Here is a 20,450-nt window from a genome sequence, read left to right as displayed (position 1 = left end):
AGTTATTCATTTTTGTGTTGTGCAGTTGTGACTAAGTTGAAGTGTTTATAGTTACTTTTGATGCCTTCCTTCCCTTCTTCTTTTAAGTTATAATTAAGTATTTGCTAGCCTGTTGTGAAACAGAGCTGTAGCTTTCTGATTTTGTCTATTTATCCCTTTGATCAAAGCTTTGTAGACATTTTCCTTCTTTTTGTTTCAGGTATGAGGGCGTTTTTGATCATTGCTTGTATGGGAGATCTTGTGGCGATGAATTCCCTCAGCCTTTGTTTATCTGGGAAAACGTTTATTTCTCCATTGTATCATAAGGATCATTTCACTGGATAGAGTATTCTTGGCTGAAAGTTTTTTTCTTTCAGTATTTTAAATATATCATTCCATTCTTTCCTTGCCTGTAAAGTTTCTGCCAAGAAATATGCTGAAAGCCTGATAGGGATTCCTTTGTAGGTGATTTTCTTCTGTCTTGCTTCCCTTCAGATTTTTTCTTTGTCATTGTATTTTGCCAATTTTACTATTATACGCCTTGGAGAAGGTCTTTAAGCATTGATGTAATTAGGCGTTCTGTTGGCTTCATGTATTTGTAAGTCCGGTTCTTGCCCAGGGTTAGGAAGTTCTCAGCTATTATTTCTTTGAACAAGCTCTCTGCTCCTTTCTTCCTCTTTTCTCCCTCTGGAATACGTATAATTCTTAGGTTGCTTTTATAATTGTGTCATATATTTCTCCAAGAATTCCTTCATTTTCTAAAAATCTGAGTCCTTTCTCCTCGTCCACTGGAAGCATTTCTATATTTCTATCCTCTAAATCACTTATTCTTTCAACCATGATATCAGCTCTATTTTGTAAGGATTCTAGATTCTTTTTTATCTCATTAATTATGTTCTTTATATCCAGAATTTCTGCTTGTTTTTTTTTAATAGTTTCAGTCTCTTTGGTGAAGTCTTCCTTTTCCTCATTAATTTTATTCCTGAGTTCAGCGAACTGTCTGAACATTCTTGTAACTTGGTGAGTTTCTTTATGACAGTTATTTTGAATTCTTTGTCATTTAGATTGTAAATTTCTGTGACTTCAAGGTTGGTTTCTGGAGATTTGTCATTTCCTTCTGCTCTGAATTGTTACTGTAGTTTCTTATGGTATTTGATGAACTTATCTTTTGCCTGCGTATTTGTGGTAGTATCAGGTCGCAGACTGGTGAGGGTGGGCCTCTTTACATAGTCTATGGAATTGAATGCTAATCTCTTCCACAAACAGCCGTGTGAACACATCCAGAAATAATGCTTAACTAGCTTTCTGGGCATCCCTTAGCTCTGTCAAGTTGACACCTGAAATTAACCAAAAAGGGTCAAGTTACAGAAGTGAGATGGGGGGATCTTTCACTGGGTCAGGAAGGAAAAGGACTGAGGTGGTTTTGGAAGGATCTGGAATTTTCTGGACTTTCTCGAAGAGCTTTGATAGAGCAGTCTTAGCAGTCATGGGGAAGGAAGCCTATTTCAGAGGGTCAAAGAGTGACTGAGAAACAGAAGGGCAGAGAGGGAGTGGAGGTGGACAGCTGTGCCTTGTGCCTCCTGACAACGGCCTCTGGATTTAACACAGTGATGGCTCCCTCCCGGATCCCACAGCTTTGGTGTGGGGCTGACTCCTCCCTAGGACTAGGGTGTTCTAATTCCTCAGTGTGAGCTACTCTGCATATTCCAAATCCCCAATGTCCTAGCAATGGGGTGTCAAATGGCCCTCTCTGGTCCAGCAGGATCCAGGCACAGGACCCTTTATGGGACAGGAGGAGGAGCCGGGTGTACACGGGCTTCTTACCTGCCAGACCTGGAGTTCTGGGGAGTGGAGCTGAGTGAGGTCACAGCGTAGGAGCCGCTGACAGGGTTTGAGGCCACCTGGGAGGAGAGCAGAGGAGGGGGGGCATGGGGGACGGTCAGGACAAGACCTGCCCCCTCATTTGTATGCTGCATCTCTGTGCCTGGACACAATCTGCTCCTCAAGTCTCGTTACCAAGAGCTGATTTCTTCCCTCATCGACTCTTTTCTTCCTTCTTCTTATATTGTTAAATTATTTTAAGTTAAATTTCGCTGGGTTTTCTCTCCCATACATTTAAAATTATTCCTTACTGATTCTTAGATGGAGACTATTATTTCAGTGAGTTACAATGAGAAATGAAGGAGTTCAGGGGTGATAACTGTGGACCTGAGAAATTTAAATGATGGCATGGGGCATGGTCCATGATCTTCAGGACAGCCATATGATAAGCCACATGATAATCAGAATTTTTAAGACAAGGTACTGTTAGGTTTTATGGTTTGAGTGAGAACAAAGGGAGAGGCCTACAATTGACACACAGTTTACCAACAGCAGAGAACCCTCCCTCACCTCTTCCAGCTCCTGGTGGTTCCTGCTTCCCTGTCTTGCGGCAGCAGATCTCCAATCTCTGCCTACGTCTTTCACATGATCTTCTTCCCTCCATGTCTCTGTGTCCTCATCTCTTCTTACAAGGATGCCAGTCACTGAATTGAGGGCCCACCCTAAATACAGGATGAGTTCATCTTCATATCTTTAATCATATCTGCAAAACAAAAATCATATCTGCATTTAGACCAGTTTCCAAATAAGGTCACTTTCTGAGGTTCAGGGTGGACATAAATTTTTGGGAGACTTTATTCAACCTACTACAGCCTCTACCCTATAGTTGAGGTTGGGAGAAATGCATCTTGGAAGTGACTGTCTTATGCCTGGTGGGACCTAAGGGGTTGCCTCATCATCAGCCATACAAAGTATACAGACGGCGTTCATGGCTCAGGCAGATCTGAATGGTAACAATATTGGAGGAGCAGTTTTCCTCAAAAGTACTTGATTCAATGTAAGAAAGTTAAAAACCATAATATAATTTGATTTTTTAATTGTGATGTTAATTCTTAAATTCATATGGAAATTTTACAAAGTGAAAAAATTTTGAAAACCAACCAAACAAAATAAACATGAGGGAGAATAAGGAAAAGGGTGACATATCAAAACATTTCCCCAGCTACGTTAACACAAATGGCAGAATAATATGCTCACAGAATCAGTCTCTCCACTGAAGCAAAGATTCAGTGGACAAAACTGACAGAATCAACTGTCTCAGAACTCCGGAACATAACAAAAATTATAGCAACCAGAGGAGTGATTAATGAAGGAAAACGTGGCTGGATTGGTGTAAGAAAGCATTGTGGTGTTTTTCTTAACACCTACCCACTGCCATTCCCCAGTACAGCAGAGGTCGTGAGGCTGGGAGCCCACATTCCTTGCATGGCTACCTGGTGCCAGGGGACAAACATTGACCTTGTCCTTGAAACAAGGTGATTGTGTGACCGGGTGGTAGTGACCTGTCTGTTGTGTCCCTGAGGGACCAGTGCAGAAGCTGACATGGATTTCTCCCCCTCAGGCCTGAGGGACTTTCCTGGTGGTGTCATTGTCTGATGAAAGATTTAAAGCTCTATCCTACTGGTAGATGTCTGGGTAAGGGGTGATGAATGGGGTAAGCAGCAGACAGACCAAAAGATCTGGAAAGGAGGCATCTGAGGAGGAAGTTTTTTGGGGAATAAAAGCTTAGAAGGGCCACTGCATCTACATGGAAGGCAGAGTTCAATGTGCACGCCCAGGACTGGACGTATGCTCAGAAAAGACCTGAGAAGACCCAGGCTTGCATCTCTGGCAGATTTGTGGGCTCCATGTAAGTAGGTGGTGAAGTCTAAGGAAGAGTTGAAGGGGGACCAGCTGCAAACACTGGAGAGTTGGTTTTTGTTTGTTTGGTTTTTGGTTTTTTAAAATGTGTTCTTTTTGGATCCTTGCATTTAGAGGAATCTCTTTCAGGTCACTTGCAAACCATCAAGAGAAAAGGGATTTCAGCTATCACATACATCAAGGAATGTAGTCTTGGCAAAGATAATCTGAAAAGTCACTAAACAAAAGGATGATTTCAGCTCATAAAAAGCCACAACAGCAAAACCTGGGGAGGGGGGAGAATCTGATTGGCACAATCACCACATTATAATATGCAAAATGTCCAGTTTTCAACACAAAATTACAAACAATAGGAAGCTATAGGAACATATAGGCCGTTCATATGAAATAAAATGGAAATTGACAGAAACTGTCCCTGAGGAAGCCCAGATGTTGGACTTACAAGACAAGGGCTTTAAAACAACTGTCTCATATCTGCTCAAGGGGCTAACAGAAAGCAGGGACACAGAACCAAAGAAAATAAAGAGAACGATGTCTCAACACACAGAGAATATCAATAAAGAGATGGAAAGTGTAAAAAGAACCAGACAGAAATAACCGAGTATTACCCCTCACTTCCTTCTCCCCCTCTAGCCTTAAGCAACCACGAATCTACTTACTATCTGTACAGATGTGCCCTCATTTGACATTTCATGAAAATGGAATCATATAATAAGCAGTCTTCTTTGACGAGCTTCTTTCACATAGCAGAAGGTCTTCAAGGTCCATCCATGGTGTAGCACGTGTCCCTCACGTCTTTTATGGCTGAATAACATACAATGTATGGATTTACCATATTTTCTTTACCCATTCATCAGCTGATGGCCACTTGGGTTGCTCTGGTCCACCTTTTGCTGGTCCCACTCTCGCTTTCAATGGCCTGGGATCAATGTCTCCCATCACCCTTCTTATTCACTGCCATCCAGCCAGCTCAGACCTCTTTAGACACTAGCCCTTCTCAGTGTAGACACTAGCGGAGCCCTTAGCAAGTCCACCAGAAGTGGAAATTCCCAAGGTTTCTGGTACGTGTGGTCTCCAGTGGTTCCTCTTAAAAGAACTTACAGTACAGGGCCTCCTACTAGACATCTGCCATCCTTCTTGGTTCCTCAGCCTCTATGTTTGAAGGCTTCCCCCATTTTATGATCCTGGGGGGACATAACAACAGCTTCCCAATTTAAAAGCAGAAAATGCCAGATACTTCTATTTGCAGCCTCCCTACCGCAACCAGGGCACAGTTCTGAACCCACGTCGACTCTGAACTCGGAGGTTGGAGCAACGCTCTGATGATGATGGATTTCGACTACAGCTAATAGAAGCGGCCTCGGCAGGGCACCAGCCCGTCTGGGTCCTCCCAGAGGCTCCGTGTTAGTTTGATTGATAACTTAGATATTTAGACATATAGTAAGTGGGCCTTTTTCTCTGGGCCCCACAAATGTTACAAGCCCAGCAGGGGGATAGAGTTGAAGAGTACCAAATAGGCAGATATAACTTACTGTCAATATTCTAGTGTCTGTGGATTTAACAAATATACCATCTTGGAAGAGCCAGATACATAAGAATTATTCATAGTAATGATTGGTGGGATTATAAGTGTTGGGGGGAAATGGCAAGGGATAAGCTGGAGAGGGAAGCAAGGACCAGATCATAAAGAATCTTGGAAGCCATACTGTGGAATTTGGGCTATCCTGAGAGTCATATGGAGATACTGAAGGATTTTTAAGTATGAGGCTGACATAATCAGACTGGAATTTTAGAAAGATTAATCTAGCTTTAAAATGGATTTAGGATAAGGGACAAGACTTTGATAAGAAGAACAAGTCATGAGTCTATTTCAGTAATCTAGGTAAGAGATGAAGATGTTTTGGACCAGATAGAACAGTGGTGATGAGAATGGAGGGAAATATACAGATTGAAGATTTATGTAAGAGCAAGGTCTATGGGACCTAGTTAAAGAGTAATAGGAGTTAACGATGATTCTCAAGTTTTTGGCCTGGGCAGTTGGGTAAACAGTGACGACATTCAATGGGAGAGGGCACTGAGGTGGACATGTGGGCGCCATATGTCGAGAAAGATAATGGATTCAACGTGCACGTGCTGTGCTTGGGAGCCTGCAGGCACGTAGTAAGCTTTTGGCACAACCTTGGCACCTAGAAATTGTATGATATAAAAAAATGAATAAATGAAGGCGTCAAACTTCTTAATCATACTTCAACTATTTTCACCCTGAGGATAGAAAAGATAAGCAGCCCTTCCTCTAAGGTCTAGGGAAGCCTGAAGCAATTGCTGCTCTCATCAGTTTATGCACTTCTATGTAGATTTGTCTGGAAATGAAGCAATGCTAGTATTAGTGAAATTTTATTTGGTTCTAGACTTGCTTGTTGAATTACGGAGGTCATAATAAACAATCCCCAAATGAGAGACTTAGTACGGTAAAAATTTACTCACTTTTTTAACATTTCTAAGTTGGTCTGGTGGCTTCCCTTGACAGATTTTCTACTAGCTCAGAGATTCAGGCTCCTGCAATCTTATAAATCTGCCATCTTAGAGATGTGACTTCTGAGCATGTCACATTAGACAATAGGACTGAAGAATTGCTGGAGATATCTTAAGGGCTAGGCCTAGAAGTGGCTTACATCACCTCAGCCCATATTGCACGAGACCATGAGACAGAGTCATATGGTCTCAACCCAATGCAAAGGGGCTGTTAAATCCAGACCCTACGTGTGACCAGGAATAGGAACTAGGATTGATGTCCATCTAGCTGGTCTCTACAATTGAAAATCAGAGAACTAGTTTTCAGGTAAGTGCTCAGATAACAAATACACAATACTAATAGTCAAAATTTGTGCTCCCATCGCAGACTTATTGTTCAAAGAATGAATCATTTATTTTGTAACTTCAAAATAAGATCATACTATTCTCTTCTACTTATTTAAGACACTTTGTTATTTGGATGCCAAAGGTTTTCTTAATTCTTTTAGAGGAGTTCAAATCCATATGCTGAAGATATTACGTAGTGTTTCCTTTCTCCCACAATCAGCTTTATGAGAATTTGCCATTATAACTATAGAGGAGAATTTGGCAAACTGAAACAGAAACCTCGAAGAGATGTACAACACAGATACTTCAAGTTACAAAATCTCTAATGTCATTATTGAAAAAATAAACAGTCTTTTTAGAGATAGTCTAATTAACATCTAGCATAATAAATAAGAATCCCTTATGTTTGTATAATATCTTACGTACATGTGTTGTCTTACTTGATTATCATGATCACCCTAGTATATTCTCTCTATTTGTCATAAAAGCACCCAGATTTTCTATGGGGAGCTACTACTCCTCACCTACTCTCAAACTCCTACTGCTTGGGTGGAGCTAACTTTACTTTTAATTTATGGGGTAAACATATGGCCTAGATCAAGACAATCAAACTTCACATCCGCCTGACTACAAGGAGTGATTCACAGATAAACACAACATCCAGTTCATGCTAATCAGAGTTATTGCCAATCAATGATTAGACTACTATTATAACAGTTGAGAAACAGACCTTCCAGTTCTGAAGCTAGTTGGATATAAGCTGGCATTGTTGGAGGCCATCTTGCCCCATAGGGAGAGCCTGCCTGAGAGTTTGGCCTCACAGAAGAAAGCGGAGTCAAGGTATTGAGAGTGACTATCTTGGTCCATTCGGGCCGATATAACAAGATACCATGGACTGGGTGGCTCAGAAGCAACAGAAATTTATTTCTCTCAGTTTTGCAGGCTGGGAAGTCCAAGATCAAGGCACCTGGCTGATTCAGTGTCTGGTGAGAGCCCACTTCCTGGTTCATAGATGTTATTTTCTTGCTGTGTCCTCACATGGCAGAAGGGACAAGGGTGCTCCCTGGGGCCTCTGTTATAAGGGCACTAATCCCACTCATGAGGGCTCCACCTTCATGACCTAATCACCTCCCAAAGGCCCCACCTCCAAATACCATCACACTGGGGGTTAGGTTTCAACATGTGAATTTTAGGGGACGCAAAACTTCAGTCTATAGCAGTGACTGAGTCCTAATGTTGTTTGAACCAGAATCCAGCTGCACTGATACAAGGCTGCTCCTGGAGAGTCAACGCCTTCTTTTTCTTTCCTTTTGCCATTTTGAACTGGGTATCTTTTATTTGCAACTGAAAGAGTCCTGTGCTATTTTCCCTATATTTTAGGAAAATAAACTGAGATCTAGAGAGCTTACACAACTTGCTTGCTATAGCTTGGTCCCCACTTGGTAGGACAAAACAGAATGGAAAATTGACTTAAAACTGACTCTAATTATATTTTATTTAATTAAGATTCTTTTCAAGTTTTAAAGCACTTTTTCTTTTCTATCAAGACTCAAGAAAAGTTCTGTCAGGATAGAATCATTATTGCACTGTATCTAGAAAGTTCAGCCTTTCCAATATTTATCGGCACTTGTTGTGTAGCATTTTATTGTTACAAATGTGAACGCTGAGTCATTCTCAAGAAATGAAGAGTAAATTTAAGCACTTGATGAGCCATATGATGGATGTGTCTGCTTCCGTTCTGTTCTGTACTTGCAATGAAATTTTTTCTACAGTTGAGCCCCAGGTCTGATCTAAAATCAACGGAGAAGATTTGAAATACTCAAATGTGTGCCTGTCATGAAATCTAGTGGTTTTAGAAAAAAGCATGTATGTACCGTATACTTCGAAATAACTAAATAACAGTATTCTTAATGGGAAAAAAATCCCATTTTTTCCTGGAACTGTGAATGGAAAACTCCACTGCATACCATTCCAATTCAAGGATCTGTAATCTTAGACCATTGAAGAGTTCCTCTTTCCAAGGAATGTTTCTCTGAGTGGTTTCTAAACCTCCTGACTTTTTGCAAAAATTTAGCCTACCCTGGGAAGCTTAAGAGAAATAACAGTGTAGCAATAGCAGAGGTCTTCTTAAGTTTGCATGTCTGACATGTAGTTCTTCCATTTTTATCTATCATATTTAGCCACACTCTTTACTTCATTTGATTTTATTTCATCTTCGGAACAAAACAGAACTATAAGATAGTGATAAGGATTTCCTCTTTTACAACAAATGTGAAGACAAAATTTGCTAGGTCTCAGCCGTAAGAACCATAAAACTCCCGTATGGACAGCCAAGTTGTTAGGAATCCCATGTTCTACTCTACTCTTTTAAAAGTCAATAGTTATGATTTTAATCAAACTCTGTGGCATTCCATATGGTGTTCACCTTAATAAGGTTATCTACGAGGTGCCTGCCTCCTCCTTATGCCCTCTGAACAACAACTCATGTGAATAAATAGCTCAAAGAGAGTCACAATCGGTGTAGAGAAGAAAGTTGTTCTCCCGTCTATGCAGTGTTCAGAATGATCCTGAAGCATAACAGAAGGATGTGCTGAGACTGGTGACCAGAATTTTGGCTCAGAGGTTAGCACTGTACTTGGGGTTAAGCAACCTAATCACTTAACCTCTCTGAACCTCAGTTTCTTTAGCTGCAAAATAGAAATACTAATGCTGTCGTCAGGGGATATGTGAAGATTGAAAAGTTAAATGTTCTTTTAAACTTTACTGTTACGTCCAAAAAAGAAAAACCACTGTAAATCTCTATGTGAATATAAGATATTGAAGATCATTGAGCATCAGTTTTTTGACTCCTCCCCTGACATAAAAATTATGGCAAATATATTTAAAATCCAAGAACTAACACAACTACAGTCACACACACAAAATAACCTGTGACAAATTAAAGTCAAGTTACTAACAAGTAGCAGGAGTTGTACAATTAAATTGTATTAGCTATTATAATTATATATATGTATATAGACATAAAAAGAGTTTCTGTTTAAGTTTAGCCAAAAGGAGAAATCAGAGTTGAGAAAAATGCCTCTCCAGTAGACGAAGATGTGAGAAATGATTTCTATGGCAGTAGTCTGATGATTCATCTCTCAACTACCATGGTTTTTTAATTAATTTGAGATATTTTAATCAGATTCTTCCTCTTTTTCACTTCAGCCCAGCATCTCTGTGTGTGATCCTCCCTTCCCCTACCCTCAGCATCCCCTACCCCAGTCCTGGCAGCTGCCAGCTCAATTGCCACTGGGAAAAACATTTCACCAGCTAACCACAAGCAGAATCAAGTGGCAATAGGACATAAATGAAATTTGTCTTGTTATCCACCATTTCACCTCAATTTCTTGGTTCTTATCCTCTTTCTCCTAACCCTCTCCTTATCCTTACCCAGACGCCCCCTCCCTGCTCCCTAGAAGTCTGGTGTCTTCAGGCTGGCAGCTCAGCTGACTGCTCCTCCTTGCCTCCTCTGAAGGCTTCCCAGTTCCAAAAGGATCACTACCTTTTTTTTGTTTTCCCAGCTTCCTTTTCCATCAAACTCACATTCTCTCAAACCTGCTGATCTGAGAGAGGTGTCAACAGAAAAACCAACTCATCAAGCCTAAAGAGTGAGTAAATGCTTTTACCTGTCTGGGATTTTGCATCTTAAGCATGTTACCCCATATTCATCTACAATTAGTGAAACCTCATGGAATTTAAAGAGGATTGAGGTTACAGGGTGGGGAGATCTGGGGGCAACAGACTTCTCCCCATTCCTTTAACTTTCAACTCATGTGTGAAGCTTCCTCCCCCTTTGGTTAGGGCCTATCTCTAGAGACTGCATTTATTTCCTGAGAAGAGTAACTGCTCAGGGATTAGCAGTCTCTTCTGGCTGCTCCCTCGAGCTTGACACCAAGAATGCAGCTTTTTCATTCATGGAGCATGAAAGCAGCTTGCAGGGGCCTGCTGATTGGCATAAACCCATGAGGAAATAAAGTTTTTCATTCACGTGTGCGTGCGCAGGCACACACACACACACACACACACACACACACACGAAGCAGCACTTCTTCCTCATGCGTGGACAAACACAATTTCAATTGCATCGGGCATCTCTTTCTCTTTCTGGTCTTAGAACATAGAAAAATTACAGGTGTGATTGGGGCCTGGTTAAATCCTGAATTGTCAGCTGACGAGTGTAGACGCTACAAGCTTCAAGTTCCTTGGCCTTTTGATTAACTTACTCTCTGGAGGTCTCAGAGAGTTTTGGGAAAAAATGAGTACTTTATGTAAATTTTATTATTTTTGCTGAATATATGAAATTGTGGTGATTCTTTTTAAGGCAGTGTTCATAAATTGTTGCAATGTATTATTTTTGTTAATTGCTTTGTATAAACTTACATATCATTTATTGGTAGAAATAAATTGCATCTATTGTTTATTTGACAGTTTTTTGTTTGCACCCCTTACACCCCAGAAACTAGGAAGATCGAAGTGTTCTAGGAACATAGAACCACATAGTCCCCCAATCTGAGCACAGAGCCATGAAGGGAGCGAGAAAGGAACATTGTGTTCTCAAGAGCTAAATATAAGGAGGAAGTCACTAAACTGATTATGTGGGGAAAAAAATGATTTATCAGGCTGGTCTTGAAAGAATAGTCTCAAACTTTCTGCGACATGGATCGTCCTTCTTTTGCCTCCACCATACTACTAAAACAATTTATAGACCAATTAACTTCTAATGGTCATATTTTAAGGCCTCCTTTTAGTCCTGATATTACACAGTGGACACATTGTCTTACTGACCCTTAAATGTTGGGGTTCCCAGAGTTCCATCCTGTCTTCTATTCTCACTCTTCTTCAAAGATCTCAAAGTGGAAGCCTACAGACTGGATACAGTCTACAGAGGTCTACTATTTGGGCTCGACAGTATTTCGGGCAAATTTAAGAAACAGTATTTAAAACCCAAACTTTCAGTTATCTATTTGGATTTTCCAATTTCTTTTGAAAAATGGAAAGATCTGACAAGACTAGACCAACATTTATGCACAGCAATAATCAGTTGGAACTAAATAGAGGTTGCTCTGTAGAGATTGGATGTTTGCTCTCCTGTTGCTATAGTCCTCACCACTGCCTATTGCCTTAAATCCCTGGCCCACCTCCTTAACTCATTTACATGAGTGAGCATTTGCAGTGACTCCTCACATACTCACCCTGTGTATTCTCATCCTTACTTGTGGTTTGAACTACCTCACTCTAAAGTTCTAACCCAGAACACATTCTTAAACACTGTACAATGTCTCAGTTCCCCTTAGATGTATTGTAGGTTCCTCACTCTCAACATATGCAAAACAAGACACATTATTTTTTCTCATTAGCCACCAAATTTGCCTCTCTTGTAGTCCCTAGACAGTTAATAGTGTCACCATCCGTGATGGTCAATTTTATATGTCAACTTGCTTAGGCTATATTATCCAGTTATTCAAATAAACACTGATCTAGGTTTTGCTCAGAAGATACTTTGTAGATGTGGTTAACATCTACCATCAGTTGACGTTAAGTAAAGGAGATTATCTTTGATAATCTGAGTGGGCCTCATTCAATCAGTTGCAAAGCCTTCAGAGCAAAGCTGAGCCTTCCCTAAAGAAGAGAATTCAGCCTCAAGATAGCAGCATCAGCCTCTGCCCAGGAGTTTCTTACCTGTTAGCCTGCCCTCCACACTTCAGACTTGGTGGTACCCACAATCCTACTGGTTCGGTTTCTCTAGAGAACCCTGACTGATACCCTATTCATCTAGGCATCCATGCTAAGAATCTAAGAGACTTCCTCAACGCTTTGTCCTCCTTGTGGCTTTCATCTAGTAATACCCCTTTAAAATATTCTTCAAAATAATAATCAGATCTCATCTTGTAATTCTATAATTCAGATCTGGTCCCTCTTGCTTAGAGATCAAAGTCCAAACTCCTAAGTAGGGTGCACACGGCTGTCCATTTGCTGGTCTCCGACTACTTCTCCAGACTCATTTCTTGCTGTACTACCCACTTCCCTTGTACCTACCATCTAAATGGAAATGCTTCCATAATTTTGAAGACATCCTCATATTTTATTCCTCTACACCTAAGCTGATCCTACATCCTCAAATATCCTGTCTTATAGGGCACTTGGCAAAAATCTACTCAACTTTCAAGACTTAGTTGAAACGTGCACTTTTATGAAACATCCCCCTCCTCTCCTTTCCTAGTAGAATTGATCAACTCTTCCTTTGTACCCCAGCCTCCTCTTGCATACTACACCCAAGTACAGCCATAATATGGTAATTTATTTCATTTGTTCATTCATATGTCTGTCTTGGTCTGTTAAACTGTGAGGCCTAACTCGTTACCTAATTTAGTAGACCCTGGTGGCAACAATTGCTAATGACTCCCTCAGTATCCATTCTCCTTTCTTCCACAATAATAGAACTTCTAGCCAGGCACATGGCACCCAGAACAAAGGCTACAGTTTCAGTCTCCCTTACAAATCGGTGTGGCCATGCAACTGAGTTCTAACCAATGGACTCTAAGTGAAAGTGTCCTGTGCCGGCATCCAAGAACCTTTCATCAGAGGCAGCTGTCACCAGCTCTTTGCCCCTCTTTCCTTCCTTCTTCCAACCTACTCCTCGGAACATGGATGTGAGGACTGAAGTTCCATCTTGGTTCTTGAGGAAAAGGTTTCTCTTGGCACTGTCAAGTGGGAAGCTGCAAGGAGCCTGGGTCCCTGAGGACTTTGTAGAGCAATTGCTATGCCAGCCCTAGATTGCTCGCCTCTGCACTTTTACTCGTGAAAGAAATGAATTTTCACCATATTTAAGCTACTGTTTCAGAGAAAGCAGTTCTATTACTCACAATCAAATATAATCCTGAGTAATATATGAACAGTTACGGTAGTGTCTTCAGTTAACACTCTTAAATTTAAGCTTATAAATCAGCTATGATGCGTAAAGATTTGTTACAAGGTCCAAGTCAGAGAGGGGCTGATAATCTCAGAAGTGAGCTGGCTGTGTTTGAGTTTTAAAGCTCGGGTCCAGTGTTTGCATATGGTCTTCCTGTTAGGTACCTTCTGCATTTCAACCTACGGACTTTGCCTTAGTTTCAGCTCTGGTCCCTGGGGAACCCAAACTTTGACATATTTTGCTCCATTTGGCCAGTATCTGACTGCCCAGGCCCGCTCCATCTCCTACAGCCAGGAGAGAGTTAGGAAATCAGACAAGGGGGAGGAATGACTAGATTAGAGCCAAGATTGAGGTGAGCTAGGAGGCTGTGAGCTGAGCGGAGAAAGTACCAGCAGCATAGCAAAGAATTTGAGCCCATAGCTGGTGCACTGGGAAAGTGAGACCAGAAGAGAAATATGCCAGACTCTTGCTAGGCTGATCTGATTTACTCTTTCAAAGACCACGTTCATGCCCAAATGAATTATGACACATTATGACCCTTTTCCAACATGGGTGTAGGAAATAGACACTCTTAGATACACTTGTGGGGGTATAAATTGGAAAAAGTTTTAGGAGGGCAACTTGACAAGTCCCTTAAATATTTTAAATGTGCATTCACTAAGAAGCCAAAGATTTATTAAAAGGGGAGAAGGGGCTCAAAAGAAACACTGGAAACATGTGTCTTTATTATTTAGTATTATTCAAGATGCCCCACTTATGCAATAAGACAAATAGACCCACACCCACATATCTACTCTCTTCCCAACAGTAACAAGAACTAAATTTAACAGGAAATACTTAAAACCCATGTGACAAAAACTGTACAATTTCACTGGAATTTATATGAGGGCTAAAACATTCTCTCTTTGATGGTGCTGTTATTCTCATATATAGAAAACTAAGAGAAATAACTGATAGTTTAACATTAGAGTTCAATAAGACAGCTACAAATAAGGGAAATACATAGAATTATTGTATACATCAGCAATACTAATTAGAGAATGTAATGAGGGGGAAGACAGCAATTCAAATCAGTGAATAACAAATGGATTAATCAATAAATAGTATTGGGAAAATTTGATAGCCAAAATAGGAAAAAAATATATATACTCTTTCCTCACACAATACACACATATTTAAAGACAGTTGGTTTAAATATGCAAATAAAGAATATAAAGAATAAAATATGGTAGCACTAAAACAAAATATAGGAGACTATTTCTTGGTGTAAAAAAGGCCTATTATGACCCTCAGTAAAAAGTCCAAAAAGTAAAAAGGAAAATATTGACAGTTGATTACAAAACACTAGAAACTTGAAGACCATAGGAAACTTGGCCAGCAGTGACAGCCTCCAAGAAAATACTTGTGACACATTTGAAGGGTTGAGTATCTTTGTTATTAAGAGTGCCCACACATCAATAAGAAAAAGTCAAACTCATTGGGAAATGGACTTGGGAAACGGGCAAAGAAAATGAAAAGACAATTCACAGAACAGACTTGTAAGTGAATAACAAACATGGGAAAAGTTGAGTAATATCACTAAATAAGGTACACAGAAATTAAAGCAAAATGAAATATAATCTAATACCTAGCAGGCTCACAAAGGTTAAAAAAATTTCTAATCAATATGAAAAACAATAAACATCTCAACAGAAAAATAAGCAAAGAAACAAAATTAATTTTGTATAAAATTCGTCTAACAGAGAAGAAAAAGATGAACAAACATAATGAAGCAGAATAATTACAGCAATTACTGTGTGTTTGCTCTCCCTTACCCACACGCCAGCCTTTCTGTTTTCTTATCCCATGGATTTTTCCAGATTTGGCAGGCAAGATCTGCCTGGATTTTCCCTTCATTTGTATACAAACTGAACTTAGTGATGAGATGATGCCTGGCTTCACAGAGAGGTGGGGCAAAGGTGGAGAGTCAAACAGAAACAGAGACAAACAGCAGAAGAGAGAGACAGTGTGATGTACAGAGAAGAGGGAGAAGGCTGAGGTCTGAAGGGTCGTGGAGGCAGCAGGACTTGAGGCCTCCTGAGGGCTGCACCTGAGGAGTCTGGACACCAGCTCTAGGTTCACAGCTTTTCAAAGATGGCCACGCATGGCATATAAACAGCAGAATCATCAGACGTCAAGGGACCATGAGGCCTTGGAGAGGAAGCATCTCTGCGGCAGCCTTGTGGGCAGAAGGCTAGAGGGAGCTCTCTGCTGCACTGGAATAGTTTTTTTGTTCGTTTGTTTTGGTTTTATTGAGGTCATCTTGGCTTATAACCTTGTGTACATTTCAGGTGTACATTACTATATTTCGGTTTCTGTGTAGACTGCGTCATGTTCACCACTAATAGCCTAGTTTCTATCCATCGCCATACACATGTGCCCCTTTACCCCTTTCTCCCTCCCCCTAACCCCTTCCCCTCTGGTAACCACTAATCTGTTCTCCTTATCCATGTATTTGTTTATCTTCCACATATGAGTGAAATCATATGGTGTTTGTCTTTCTCTGTCTGACTTATTTTGCTTAGCATAATACCCTCAAGGTCTATCCATGTTGTAGCAAATGGCATGATATTGACTTTTTTATGGCTGAGTAGTATTCCATTGTATGTATATACCACATCTTTATCCATTCATTTGTTGGGCACTTGGGCTGCTTCCATGTCTTGGCTATTGTGAATAATACTGCGATGAACATAGGGGTGCATAGATCTCTTTGAGCCGTTGATTTCATGTTCTTTGGACAAATACCCAGTAGTGGGATAGCTGGATCATGTGGTATTTCTATTTTTAATTTCTTGAGAAATCTCCTTACTGTTTTCCATAGGGGCTGCACCAGTTTGCATTCCCACCAGCAGTGTATGAGGGTTCCCTTTTCTCCACATGCTCTCCAACATTTGTTATTTCTTGTCTTGTTAATTACAGCCCTTCTGATGAGTGTGAGGTGTTATCTTACTGTAGTTTTGATTTCCATTTCCCTAATAATGATGTTGAACATCTTTTCATGTGCCTGTTGGCCATCTGTATATCTTCTTTGGAAAAATGTCTGTTTGTATCCTCTGCCCATTTTTTTGATCAGGTTATTCATTTTTTTGTGTGTGTGTGAGGAGATCAGCCCTGTGCTAACATCTGCCAACCCTCCTCTTTTTTTGCTGAGGAAGACTGGCCCTGGGCTAACATCTGTGCCCATCTTCCTCCACTTTATATGGGACGCCACCACAACATGGCTTGCCAAGCAGTGCGTCGGTGTGCGCCCAGGATCTGAACCGGGGAATCCCGGGCCGTCGCAGCGGAAGGCACGCACTTAACCACTTGCGCCACTGGGCCAGCCTCAGGTTATTCATTTTTTTGTTGTTGAGTTGTATGTGTTCTTTACATATTTTGAAAATTAACCCATTGTCAGACATATGATTTGCAAATGCTTTCTCCTAGTTGGTGGGTTGTCTTTTCATTTTGTTAATAGTTTCCTTTGCCTTGCAGAAGATTGAAAGTAGACCATTATCTTACACCATCCACAAAAATTAGCTCAAAATAGATTAAAGACTTGAATGTAAGACCTGAAACCATAAAACTCCTAGAAGAAAATATAGGCAGTACACTCTTTGACATCAGTCTTACTGGTATCTTTTCGAATACCATGTCTACTCAGGCAAGGGAAACAAAAGAAAAAATAAACAAATGGGACTACATCAGATTAAAAAGCTTCTACTATGCACTGAAATAGTTTTAAGAACCCCCAGGGACTTTGCATGACCTCGTGGCTTGGCATGGGGGACAGGTTTTGAGGAGATCCCCAGTTAGGGCTGTAATTTAATCTCCTCTCCTACGTCAACAGAATAGGCCACTGAATCTAATTTAAGTTTATTTTAAGTAAATAAGGAAATATAACATTTCTTATACACTCGGGTTCACAGTTGCTTAGCTGCAACATTGTTAACCAGCATGGGGAGAAAGAGGCACCACCAGAAAATAAGCATAACTACGCAGGAGGACTGTTTGGCGATATGTGTCAAAATGTAAAATGAGCATACTTTTTCACTAACAATTTTAATCCTAGGACTTGATGCTAAAGAACACTCTTTACTGAGCAAAGTAAATAGATCCAGTGCAAAATTGCTTATAATGGCAAGAAGATTGTGGAAAATTCTGCATGTGGATCAGTAGATTCCTGTTTAAATAAACTATGAAATAAATCATGATACGTACATACAATGGAACATTCTGAAGCATTAAAAGTGATTACATGCTCAAAATTATTCATCATTAAGGAAATGCAAATCAAAACCCCAATGAGATGCCACTTCACGCACACTAGGCTGACTATAATAATTAAAAAAAAATAAAAAGTGTTAGTGAGGATGTGGAGAAATTGGAATCCTCATACATTGCTAGTGGGAAGGTAAAATGGTGCAGCCACTGTGGAAACAGTTTGGCAGTTCCTCAAAAACTCAAACACAGAATAACCATATGAGCCAGCAGTTTCACTCTTAGTTATATATCCAAACGAATTGAAAACACATGTTTATACAAAAACTTGTACATGTATGTTTACAGCAACATTATTCATAAAAACCAAAAAGTGGAAACAGTATGAATATCCACCTATTGATGAATGGATAAAACGAATGTGGTGTATACGTACAATGGACAATTAGCCACAAAAAAGAACAAAGTCCTTTGATGGTTAAATTTTATGTGTCAACTTGATTGGGCTAAGGGATGCCCAGATAGCTGGTAAAACATTATTTCTGGATGTCTGTGGCAGTGTTTCTGGAAAAGGTTAGCATTTGAATCAGTAGACTGAGTATAGATCCACCTCGCCACTGTGGATGGGCATCATCCAGTTGAATCCAATCCAACGCGTTGAGGGCTGAAGTAGAACAAAAAGGCAGAGGAAGGGTTAATTTGTTCCCTCTCTTCTCAAGCTGGGACATCCATCTCTCCTGCCCTCCAATATCAGAGCTCTTGGTTCTCAGGCCTCCTCACTCCAGGATTTACACCAACAGACCTAAGTTCTCAGGCTTTTGGTCTCGGACTGGGAGTTTCACCATTGGCAATTCTGGTTCTCAAGCCTGCACGCTCAGATTGAATTATACCACCATCTTTCCTGGTTCTCCACCTTGCGGATCACAGACTGTGGGACTTCTTGGCCTCCATAATTGCATGAGCCAATTCTAATAAATCTCCTCTTATCTATATCTATATATAGCCTATTGGTTCTGTTTCCCTGGAGATCCCTGACAGTACGAGTACTGATACTGATACCTTTCTTCAAATAAGCCACATTGACAGGTTCCCAGTGGACATATCTTTTGTAGATGCCCCAATCAACACACTACAGATATGCAGAGAAAATATTTCAATGGAAATCTTGAAGGGTGTGATTTCAAGAGATTAATAGTACTTTTTCATATACTGTGTTTTTAAAATAACGAGCACGCGTTATTTTTCCAAAACTAATAGAAGAAAAAAAAAAAGAATTGTTAACTAGAGTTTGCTGGGGTGTAGAGAATTGAGATTTTCAAGTACTGTTGGTATAATTGTATATTGATAGAGCCTTTTAGAGGGCAATTTGACAATAACAATTCCAGAAATTTATTCTGCAGAAGCACTTGTACCTTTACACAAAGATATATGCTCAGTCATGCCCACAGTAGGATTGTTTGTGATGGCAGAAATGTAAAAAAAAAAAAAAAAATTACTTTTTGTGATCTGTTTTCCCTAGGTGAAGTTTCCTTATGGACCTTGTGCAGGAGTAGGCAAGCAATTCTATATTACGCAACCATTGAAAATAAGGGCAAGGAATAATTTTTTGTATATGGACAAAGAGAGAAAGTCACAATATATTGTTAAATAAAAATAGTAAGTTAAAAACAATATGTAGAGTGTGATCTCATTTAAAATTGCTATTTTTATATGCTCAGGAGAAAAATTCCAAAGGATGTAAACGAATTGGTTAGCAACAAGGGATTACAGAATTTTCACTTCTCGTTTTATAGATCTCTACATTGTAGGAATGTTTTATTAATGAGCATCTATTACTTCTATTACAAAGGGGAAGACAATGATTTTTTTTTTTTTTTTTTAAGAAAAATCCCACAGAGAGAGGCATTGTTCCAGGGCTGGGTCTTGGGCCACGATTTAGACTCTGCCGCACAGCAGTGGGCAGGACCTCACTGAGCTGGAGCTTCTGAGTGGTTTGATTGACATTACTTGCCTGGCCTGGGCTTTCATGCATCTGGTATGGCTCAGCTGGGAACCCCCTTGAAATGTCCATGAAGGGGTCTTTCCTGCTGTGTGTGTGATATTGACCATTTCTTAGTTTTCTGTACAGCCGAAGATCCAAGAATGCTACTAGCTGCTGATTCAAGCTCTACTCAGCTCATTACTTCCTAGTTGTGTGAACTTGCATAAGTTACTTAACCTCTCTAGGCTGCCTACCTCAATGGTCGATTTTAAAGACGAAGTTAAAAAACATGTAAAGTTCCTTCACAAACATTGCAACATAGTAGGGATGTAATAAATGTCAATTCACACCCCTCCCATTTCTGCCACGTCTTCTTTTTCTCTGTCCACATTCCCTGGCAGGTGGGTAATGCAGAGCAGTGGATCTCAATGGGCGCTCTACCATCCTCTTGGTAGCATTTTATAAATGGGGGGAGGAACAATTTTTGGTTGTCACCGTGATGAAGAAGCTACTGGCTTTGACTAGATCTGTAGGTAGGGTTCAGGAATGCCGGCTGTCCTGCAATACATGAGACAGTCCAGACAATAAAAAATTATCTTGCATCCCACATAGCATGTCAATGTCCCACAAGCTCTTCCTGTAAGTTAAAAACCTGTTTATATTATCTGAGTCTAGAAGCTAATTCCATTTTATATA

Source organism: Diceros bicornis, unplaced genomic scaffold (assembly GCF_020826845.1).
Source record: "Diceros bicornis minor isolate mBicDic1 unplaced genomic scaffold, mDicBic1.mat.cur scaffold_267_ctg1, whole genome shotgun sequence".
NCBI classification, from domain to species: Eukaryota; Metazoa; Chordata; class Mammalia; order Perissodactyla; family Rhinocerotidae; genus Diceros; species Diceros bicornis.
Note: the sequence above shows the minus strand (reverse complement) of the source record.